This window comes from Nothobranchius furzeri, chromosome 4 (assembly GCF_043380555.1).
Source record: "Nothobranchius furzeri strain GRZ-AD chromosome 4, NfurGRZ-RIMD1, whole genome shotgun sequence".
NCBI classification, from domain to species: Eukaryota; Metazoa; Chordata; class Actinopteri; order Cyprinodontiformes; family Nothobranchiidae; genus Nothobranchius; species Nothobranchius furzeri.
In genome coordinates this window covers 8,662,045-8,670,898 of record NC_091744.1, presented here as the reverse complement: position 1 = coordinate 8,670,898, position 8,854 = coordinate 8,662,045, and the positions used below count along the sequence as shown (strand labels likewise).

The 8,854-nt window shown below is 39.9% G+C and overlaps 1 long non-coding RNA gene across 2 annotated transcripts; it reads left to right on the top strand.

Moving 5' to 3' along the window:
- The first annotated feature begins 2,363 nt into the window (after positions 1-2,363).
- Positions 2,364-3,270, top strand: LOC129164234 (uncharacterized). Of its 2 annotated transcripts, XR_008563833.2 has the most exons (3): positions 2,579-2,660; positions 2,844-2,937; positions 3,059-3,270. It is a non-coding gene; the product is annotated as an uncharacterized lncRNA (long non-coding RNA). The 2 variants fall into 2 exon arrangements; XR_008563832.2 differs by having other exon boundaries at positions 2,364-2,937.
- Positions 3,271-8,854: the final 5,584 nt, after the last annotated feature.

Here is an 8,854-nt window from a genome sequence, read left to right as displayed (position 1 = left end):
ACAAAGCCCTATTGTGCTGTCTTCACCCGCACAGCTATAAAGGCTTTACCTCTGATCTCCCCTGGGAGATTACATTCAAGGCCGCCTTAATGCACGGGCAAACCGGGGCGGTGACCAGGGGCCTTTGAACTCTAGAGGCCTATTGTTGCAAGAAAAAAAATAAACACACAGACAGTTTTATTACTTGTCAGGTTTTCTGTCAATCACCTTAGATGCTAATTTAAGGCTGCTGATTGATCCAAATGTCGGTACGTGGTCTTCTAGGTACAGAAATTTGGGAAAATGTCGGGGAAGAAATTTAAGAGCGGTGCTCAGAAACGGAAGGCGCTTCGTGACGAAGAAGTTAGAAAGAAAATACCTAAGCTGACAGAAATGTTTTAATCTAAAGCTAAATAAGTTGCACATAGCTCGCTCACTGACTCACCGGTCAGAGAGGAGGATGCTGCGCCTGCAGGCACGGAGCAGACCACGCAGCATGGAACCACAGCGGGGGAGGAGGAGCAGCAGACAGGAGGAGCTTGGAGCCGGCCAGCAGATAGAGGAGGTAGAAGATCCTTACAGTAACGATCCAGGTCGCTGGAGAAATACCGTCTCTGAACAAGTACGTTCATGTTGGCAATATGTCGGCAGTGGAGTTACTGAAAGTTTTAAGACAGCGGAATCTCCACACGGTGTTTCCAAACACAGACATTGCTCTAAGGCTATTCCTGACTTTGCCGGTGTCCAATGCAAGTGGAGAGCGATCCTTCTCCAAGCTGGGCTTGGTGAAAAATAAACTTCACTCAAACATGCAGCAAGATAGTCAGTAACCTCACTCTGATGTCCACTGAGCATGACATCCTTCCAAGTTTGGATTTTAAGGACATTATCACAGCTTTTGCTGCAAAAAAGACCAGACAAAGCACTTTTAAGTGTTCAGGTCTTTGTTTACTGCTTTCCAGTAACATGCACAGGTTTGAAATTGCTGTAACTTTTCATTGATTTAAGAGAAATGTGAGATTTTTAAAACAAAATACGACTGAAAATCTTCTTTAAATGTAAAGCAATAAGCACTTGCTGACACATTGGCCATGGTGCTGAAAGGAGTTTGCGTGTGTGTGTGTGTGTGTGTGTGTGTGTGCGCGCGCGCACGTGTGCATGTGTGCACGTGTGTATGCCCATGTGCATGCCCTAAGCTTTGTTATTTAAAGAGAAGGTCCTTGCGCTGACCTGTTTACTGCTGTTCTTTGTTTCTGCTGTTATCACTGTTTGATTTTTGTGCAGAGGTGATGGTGTTAATTTCCCACTATTTTGTTAAATGCTTTATGGTGTTTAATAAAACTTTCAAATAGATATGTTGGCTTTAATAATGTATTTTCAATTGTCAGCATATTACTTATCTATCAAGTTTGGGTCCTCTACTAGAGGCCTGGGTGCCTGAGAGATCTGTGCAGCATCTTAGCTGATCCTAGAACTGCACTTTTCTAGACCTAGATGTCTGATGTTTTTCCTGGGATTTGCTTTAGCCACTCCTCCAGTTTGGGGATTACTGCCCCAAAGACCACAAGTATATATATACATATGTGTGTGTGTGTGTGTGTGTGTGTGTGTGTGTGTGTGTGTGAATTTCATTCGTCAATATGTTTGATCTTCTTAGGAATTAAAACATAAGCTGATAGCAACAGCCTTTAATTCCTGGATATGTAGTTCATTAACCCTAATATATATATATATATATATATATATATATATATATATATATATATATATATATATATATGTATATATATATATATGAGTGTGTGTAGGAAATTTTAAGGGTTGTGGGGGCCTACTGATCAGCTGGTTAAGACGGCCCTGATTACATCTACATTATCTTTTAAGTCAAATCATTTTTTCCCTACTCTTGAGACGTATTTTCTGCCACAGAGATATCCCAGTCTGACAGTTGGTTTAAACTTGTATTTATTCAAGCTGGTGGATAAAAATATGTACTGGTTTAGTTAAAAATTTAGCCTAGAAATCTAGACAGACAGTGGACGAAGCAAATCGATTTTGCTCTACATATAAGATGGTTTTCAGGCAGCATGAGCATTCCCCAGTGGCCTTTTAGACAAGCCATTTACCTGCTATAATGTTAAGCTGGGCGTACACTGTGCGTACACTGTCCCTCGCAGGGCAGATCACGAGTCATGCGCTCACACTGCACGACCCAGTTCTCGGATGCGACCTGACTGCTCACACTGTACGTCTGGTAGCAACACGTCGGCCCTAAAAATATGCTAAAAATAGCAGTTTTTACTCAACACGTCAGACTTTTTTGTCTTGTTTTGCCTGTTGTCCTTCGGGAGAGCTGCAGGAGGACACACAGGGATTTATGGGGGTTGGATGAGGAAAACGAAATAAAGGCTGTGTCTCAATTCAGGGTCTGCATCCTACCTCGGCCGGATTCGTCGGCCGGTTACGTCACAGCGCCGCGACTCGGCCTGTCCCAATTCGAAGACTCCTTCAAATGCGGTCGACGAATGCGGCCTTCTTTTCGCCTGAATGAAGGATGGGTCAGGTGTATCCTTCAATAGGTAGCATTTCCCAAGATGCCTTGCGGGCCGGCCGGCAGAAAAACTTAAAAACAATGGCGGAAGGTGAAGCGGGAGCTGTCGGAGAGGATTGCGCATATAAATGTAAGTATAAACTTGAAAACTGTCAGTTTAAGGACTTTTTGTGATACATGAACGTTATTTTAGTTAGAAATGTTACAGTAAAAGTGCTTGTATTGCGGTCTCGGCTCGTATGTTCGGCCGCGCTCGGTGTCGTACTTCTCCCACTACGTTTCCCCCTGATTTTAATAGAAGTTTGTATTTTAGGACCAAAAGAGAATACCAGGGAATTTATTAAGCTTAGGGCGGAGATGGACCACATGATCACCGGAGCAAAGTATTCGGCGGCTGTGGCATGGAGGTACAATAACATCTCATATTTTAAAAACTCGTTTGAGTATATTTTTTTCTGCGAAAACATGAAAGGAATAACCCGTTGTCCTCTTTTCTCTTCCTGTTTCTTTTCTTACATGTTTGTTAAGACTATTCTGGAGAAAATGGGCATCCAGGGGAAGGTGCCAGCGATGAGCTTCTGGAGCTGATCTGGGAGGACATGAGGCTGCAGAGCAGCAGAGAGCACAGGAGAGAAGGAAGAACTTTGACAGCTTTTTACTTTGCTAGAAAAAAATGGTTAATGAAGATTAAACATGTACATGTAAAAGAAATATCTAAATAAAATCAGTTCTGCATTAAACTCTTGAATTTTATTTTTGTTTACAAATGAGAATTGTTTACTAGAGGGTATCCGCTGGGTCTTGAAAAGTTTTAAAAGGTGATAAATCGGTTTTGGTGAAATTAAGACCCTTAGAAAGTATTAAAAACTATTATCACATCTTTGCTCAGGCTCAGCTAGTCTAAAGTATTTTCTCTGAATTAGCTCTCCAACAGTCAAGGAAATGATTAACCCCCAGAGACCCACGGTTGTAATATTACAACATCAGATTTAAGTCTACAAAAATAAACCTTCCCCATTTTTTTCTTTTTAAAACCACATTTACATTGCTAATAGGTCCTATTCAGTTCTGCAACACTATTGGCTGTTAAAATGTGTAAATAGGCCCGTTTATCTGGCCTCCTAGAACAACATGTGAAAGGTTAAAAATATTTTGCAGTTGTTTTCTAAATTTGGGTTTCTGGGGGTTAAAAAGCTAAATAAAACGTCGAGCTCCATCGTTTAAGGTTCCTTCTGCCCAGCGGTTCCACGGTTGCTAGGCGACGGAACGTTCGCCGAGGGAGTTCATGAAGGCTAGGCCTGTCCAAATTCACAGCCGTTAACATCCGGTCTACCCGGCCGACGGAGGACGCAGCCCACGTCGGCCGGGTGGGCTGGGTCCTTCGAAGGATGCAGACCCTGAATTGAGACACAGCCAAAGAAAGTAAATCTGTGTTTTGTGATCAGTTTAATTTGACATGAACACGACAAACACGCTTTCTTGACAATCTTTGTGAGTAAAAAAACGTGTAGAAATAAAAACGAACAGTGTGTGTTATTAGGGAAAGAGCGAGCGAGCGGCGTTGATAAAGGATTGCGCATGCGCCATGAGCGGTTCTGATACATTTTGGGTCGCAGCTGCTCGCAGCGCCGCTTCAACAGTGCGATACCCTCACGAGGGACGAGCAAAATATTAAACACGCCAGAAGTCCGTGCGAGCTCACGACTGCTGATCGGTAGCTGGTCACGTGGTGTTAATCGCCTCTCGTAACCCCCTGTACACTACACGACGCTCGGCGCAAAACTCGCCCCGATCTCGTGGATTCTCGCACGAGTGGAAAATCGGCTCAAAAAAGCAAAAAATTCGCACAGTGTACGCCCGGCTTTAAAGGTGCATTTTCAGTTAGATCTCTTTTAAAACACAGCCCAAGCTGGGATCTGTCCAGCATTTCCATCTGTTTCAGGTTTTTTCTCACCATCACATTCTTTTTATTACATTATTGTGTTCATGTTCAGATGCTGAGGGGTGCTGACACTCAGATTGGACATGTGTTCATATTCTGATCCAAACATGAGTTTTTTGTGAATTTATCCCGACTGGTCGACACTGAAACATCCATGCTGGCCTGATGCAGTGGAGACAGCGATAAGAGCAACAGAACAGAGATTGTGTGTGTGGCGGGGTGGGGTGGGGGGGTGGGGGGGGGGGGGGCACTGAGTCAGACTTTAGTGACCAATAAGGAAGGACAGTGAGGGGGAAAATTGTGTTGGTAGTCAGAGAGTGTGGGAGATTGTGGGCCCAAGGGAAACAGACGTGATGTGGGAGAGGAGGACACAAATAGGCTGAGTCCACTAGGGGCAGGGAGGAGGACAAAGATAAAGAAAAGATGGTGGCTGATAGAAACAAAGCCACTTTTTTCTAGTCTGAGGATGAAATGTCTTCGGTTTGACCTTTTTCAGACTGATTCACAGCATTTCACTTTTCACAAGCTTGTCTTTAACACCCATCTATAGCTCCTCCTAGTGTTCATTTAAAGTTAGTCATCTTGTCTGTAACTAATATTAGTATGCAAATAAACCATGTTTCTTTATATTCTATTGGGTGATTGTTTATCTTATGATTGAAGCCTAGTACTGCGTTAAAGGATTTGTTGTCTCACAGCATTCATCATTTTATCAGTATGTCAAAAGGTTAGTGTAAATGTTACAAAACAGCTATTACAGCGACAATTTGATACTTTAAAATCAAAATTTTGTTGAGCCATCACCCTTAAATCTTTCAGTGCAAGTATTTAAATCTTTCAAACGCTTATATTGCATTTATTAGCAGAGGATGTCACATGACTTATCAAAAAATCTGCACAAGAGATGTCCCTCAAAGGGCTAGATTGAATGAGGTCAGCAAGCAACTGTCCACAGATGAAGAACAAGTAGGGTGAAATCCCAAATTTTAATGTTATGTGTGCTGCATCACAGAGAATATGTCCAAAGCCAAGGGACTTTAAGTGCAGAGACGACAGCTAGCACGCATAGGTGGGCCCCATATGGATATATATATATATATATATATATATATATATATATATATATATGTATATATATATATATATATATATATATATATATATATATATATATATATATATATATATATAGGCAAACCATAAGGGTGCCGACAGTGTTTGTCCGCGGTTTCCATGGTGACCCCACTGGGATTTTCGCACATAGATTTTATATGAGTCATACCATCTTTGTCCCCCTGGAAACATATGCAGGCCCTGTTAAATTTTATGTGGAAAAAATCTATCTGGGAAAACCCCTATGGGCCATCATGGAAACTGCACAAACCCTGTTAGCACCCATATGGTTTGCCCATAAATGTCCATATATGGCCCACCTATGCATGCTGGCTGGGTATGATCAACAGCAGAAATCTAAAACCAGAGCATTACTGTCATCCTGCAATGTAAAAAAAAATGGTTTCATGGTAGAATTTTGGCAGAAGTTCTACCACAAAATTGTGGCTATTAAAGTTTCTTCTTTCATGGACGAGCGGAGAGCTATCAGTGAGATCAGATTTTAACTGTATATTATCAGAAATCTCATCATGAAACCTTTTTGTTTCATCTGTGATGAAAGAATTTGGCTAAAGTTGTACGGAAGGCAGATGGATGTTATAAATTCATCTGTTTTTGGCTTTGGGATTGATATAGTGAGGCCCTGAATGAGAGCAGATGGCAGATGTTCTCGTTCACTATGTTGTATGAAAAGTGTCTGATGGCAAAAGGTCAGTGATTTATAAAGGTCAGCACTTGAACCATCTACATCTGGAGATTTACGCTTTAATATTTTTTAGAGCTGTTTTGACTTCTCTTAATGAAAGCAGAACATCTAATTGATTTTCCTGCTCATTACTTACTTTTTCAGATAATCTGAGTAAAATTCAAGAACTAATCAAAAACAAATATCTTTATTAGCTTGTCTCCATGAAGCACTGGAATTTGCATTAGAAAACCATGAGACACAATGAATGAAACAACAGACGTTTAACAGTATCTCTCATGAACGTAACAAATTCTAATAAATGAGATATCAGTGTTTATGTAAGCATACCTTCTGAAGGATTTGAATCAATGAAAAGATGAAATGTATTGTTTGAACACATGGCCTTGTGGCTTTGTAGATTTTATGCCTATTGTATCTTTGGTTCTGGACCAGCTGTCACTGAGTCTTTGAAAATGAACAACTGAAATGACGCAAATCAGCCAAATGAGCCTGGCTGGAACACCACACAATCTAAAGCAAACAATTTCCAACAGAACCGTGTTATTACTGTAACAGTAAAAATACTGGGATTTATCGACTCAATTTATTGATTCTTTTTTTCTCTTGCTCATTATTAGATTTTACCTTAAATTAATGGATGCAGTAAACTGTTTTTGCTCAGAGACCTTACAGGGATTTCCACACAATAATTGCCTGCTTTGAATGCGGGGCTGTCTGTGTCTGAAGATAATACAAATTTGATTTTCTGACTTGTTCCATTCATAAACTGAAGTGCTCAGACTCACTCTACTTTTTAGGACTGTGTGCTTAATTGTTTAGTATTTTTAATCTTTTTTTGTTTTTCTTGAAACCAGCCCATCACAATACAAGAACATGATTGTGAGAATTGAAACCGACGTCAATGGATTCATCCGTTGAAAGACAGACAGTACAGTTTGGTCAAATTATAGTTTCCCCTGAATATGATTTTTTTAGACATGGAATTATTACATTTTTATTCAGTGAAATTGTATATTTGATTTTCTGTTTTACTTAAAATACACCAAAAAAATCAAAAGCAGAATTTCTTCTTCAAAAATTCAACATAGTTTTAACGTAAAAATTCAACAGCAGAAATTCAGTTATAAATGAGGTGACCTCCTTGTGACCTAAGCCAAAGAAATCGCCACTCAACTGAGTTGAGTGGTTTTTAACTGATCAAATTGCGGGTCTGATCATGTGACACTCACTAGTGTCACATGATCGGACCCGTAATTTGATTGAGTGACGATTGCTTTGGCTTGGGTCACCAGGGGGTCATTGAAAATCTTTTTTTGCTGATGAAATTTTATTTTAGAATTCTACAGAAATTTTCAAGATAGAATTTTTCAGCTGAATTTTAACAGAATAAATTTTTTTGCGTACTTTTAGTAAAATCATTGAAATAGATAATTTCACAGAATGAAAATTCAATGTATAAATTAAAGTCATAACCTGAGACTGTATTTCTTCCATAATATTGTCATTTCACAAAACAATATGTGTGTCAATCCATGGTTCGTGTGTGATCCATGTAGAGTTAGTGTTATCTAGCTATCTAACTACTGAGTATATTTAAGAGATTTAAATCTGGAGTGAAGAGATGGGAACACATCTCCCTTATCTTGGTCTCTCTGTGCTGGCTTTCCCACAAAGCTTTGGATCCATAGTAAAATTTTAGTTCAGGTGTATGAGGCTCTTGCCAGGATGGCTCCAGCCTACATGTCCCATGGAGATCTTATTGCTCAGCCAGTTATGGTCTCTTGGTGGTTTTGGACAAAATGGTAATCTAGTGACCGTGCATTTTTGGTTTTGTCCCTAAACTCTGGAACCAACTACTTGAAGTTAAATGATTGTCAGTCCAAACTTGACTAAATGGTGTTTTTGTATTTTCTGGCACAGAGTGTGTATTTTGTTTGCTTCAAAACACCACTCAACGTCACAAAGCCTAGTGGATGACTTGGCTTACATGAGTGTGAAGGGTATTGGATGTTTTTATCACCTACCACCTGAGATGAAAACTCAAGCTGTTGCTAATGTTTTAACACCCACACCTCAAACTAAGTTTGAAACGGATAGTTCCTGTACTCTGGGTTGAGGTGTCTGTGATCCAAAACAGCTGACACATTTTCCTCCAAAAGGTGTTGTCCTTTTTTTTAAAATTGGGTCCAATTTCCTGACATGTCTTTAACCTGATCACTTTTTCCCATTCAAGATGGAAAATCTCCAAACTTGTTGATGCAGCTTTGCTGCTCTCTGTGGGACGAATGGTGAAATTACATTTTGATCTGTTAAATACATTTTAGGTAGAGCTGCGGAAAATAATCAAATAGTTGATGCATCGGGATGCGGACATAAACGATTCTGCATCGTAGAAGAGTACGCCATAATCGATTATAGTGGAATAGTTTTGTTTTTTTAAATGATCATTTCCCTTGCCAAAAATTGTTTATGAATGTGGAAGAGACCCAGCATCCTGTGATGCGACTAAGAACATCAAGAGATAATAAATAAAGTAATATTTAGGTAAATTTAACCCTTT